Here is a 1,383-nt window from a genome sequence, read left to right as displayed (position 1 = left end):
GGCGAGGCCCGGGGGGGGGGCGAGCTCCGCTCCAAGGTGTCCACGCTATTGAAATCACGGCGGGAGGCCGAGAGAGCCCCGGCCTGGCAGGGGCTGAGGCTAATAGAAGTTTTGAGCAAAATGTTCCATTGGCTCTACTGTGACAAGAGACAGCCCCACGGATAAAACACTTCCCGGGACACCGGCCCTCAGCCGAGACAGCAGAGCTGCCAGGGGCTGGGTCAGCCCCGAGGCCCATCCTGCCCCGCGCCCGTGTTGGACTGGGCACATGTACACGCCACGCCACCTGTGTGCTCCTCGCGGCGCAGCCCTTCCCTGCTTGTCTGCATGAAATGACCCGGCAGCAGCTCCTGGCCAACTTTTAGTATCAGGCTCCCCCTTCGCAAGGGGGAATGGTAATAAATAATTATTATTTTCACCATTTTTGGGCCTCCTTTCTGTCCAGACCCCAGTTTGCCCACACCCATGACCCGAATGACTGCACAGCACTGCCAACAAATGGCTGGTGTGTGGCACTGACCGCGTGGTAGCTCAGGACCACCGTGTGGCCGCGTGGCATCCTGCTTGCTGCCACACCACTACCGCGTAGTAATCTAGGGCTGCTGGCGGCTTGCGTAAACGCGGCCTCCATGGCAGAGAGCGGCTGCTGAAAGGGAGGGCCCAGCCTAGCCCCTCTTCTCTCTTACTTGCCATCTCCAGCGCTTTGGGCCCAGGGGGCTCTGGTTCAAGGCCGTGCCCCTCACCCGTAGGCTCAGCAGGGATGGGCGCCTCTTTCCTTCAAGAACGTGTCCAAACCCCTTTGGTCAGCCGAACCGGCATCTCCCACTGCACTGGGGTGCCAGGCTGCGTGAAGACAGGCCCCGCGGGCACAGGCTTAGGAGGGCAGTCTCCTCGCCATCGGGAAACGGGGCTGAACTCAGCACCAGACCTGGCGGCCCCGGGAGGACTTTTAGTATTGGCCTCCTTTTGCCAGAGATGATGATAATCATCGTTATTATTATACAGCGTAGCGCATACCGATAATGATGATGATTATTAGACAGTGTGGTGCTGCATTCATTATCATCATCATCTTCACCAGTTTCGGGCCCTGCCGCCCGGGCGGTGCGGGGCCCTGGCTGGACGGGACGAGCCAGCAGCGAGGTGCTTTTGCCTCGCGCTGGGAAGAAGGAAGATTTCTTTAGGTATGAGTCCAGCGAGACACAGCGGCGACACCCGCTAGCCGGCAATGGCCAAGCAGGGCCAGAGCAACCCCGCGGTGGCGAGGCGGCTCGTGCTGTCCAGCCCGGCCCCGGCTATCAAGGCAGTCCCGGAGCCGCAGCGCCAGCGAGCCCTGCCCGGCGGACCCTCCGCGCCCCGCTTACCTCCAGCAGCCGCGCGCCG

General features: G+C 61.9%; 1 protein-coding gene across 1 annotated transcript in view; it reads right to left on the bottom strand.

The window, feature by feature from the left end:
• MIER1 (MIER1 transcriptional regulator) overlaps positions 1-1,377 on the bottom strand; it is a 51,039-nt gene extending 49,662 nt beyond the window's left edge. Inside the window, exon 1 of the mRNA XM_019531595.1 lies at positions 1,365-1,377. The gene's annotated coding sequence lies outside the window, so the exon portion shown is untranslated. The remainder of the gene's footprint in view (positions 1-1,364) is intronic.
• Between the last annotated feature and the right edge of the window lie 6 nt (positions 1,378-1,383).

The sequence above is a fragment of the Crocodylus porosus genome, unplaced genomic scaffold (genome assembly GCF_001723895.1).
Source record: "Crocodylus porosus isolate Cpor-Errol unplaced genomic scaffold, CroPor_comp1, whole genome shotgun sequence".
Lineage (NCBI taxonomy): Eukaryota > Metazoa > Chordata > Crocodylia > Crocodylidae > Crocodylus > Crocodylus porosus.
The sequence above is the reverse complement of the archived record's forward strand: the minus strand, read 5'-3'. Positions and strand labels throughout refer to the sequence as shown.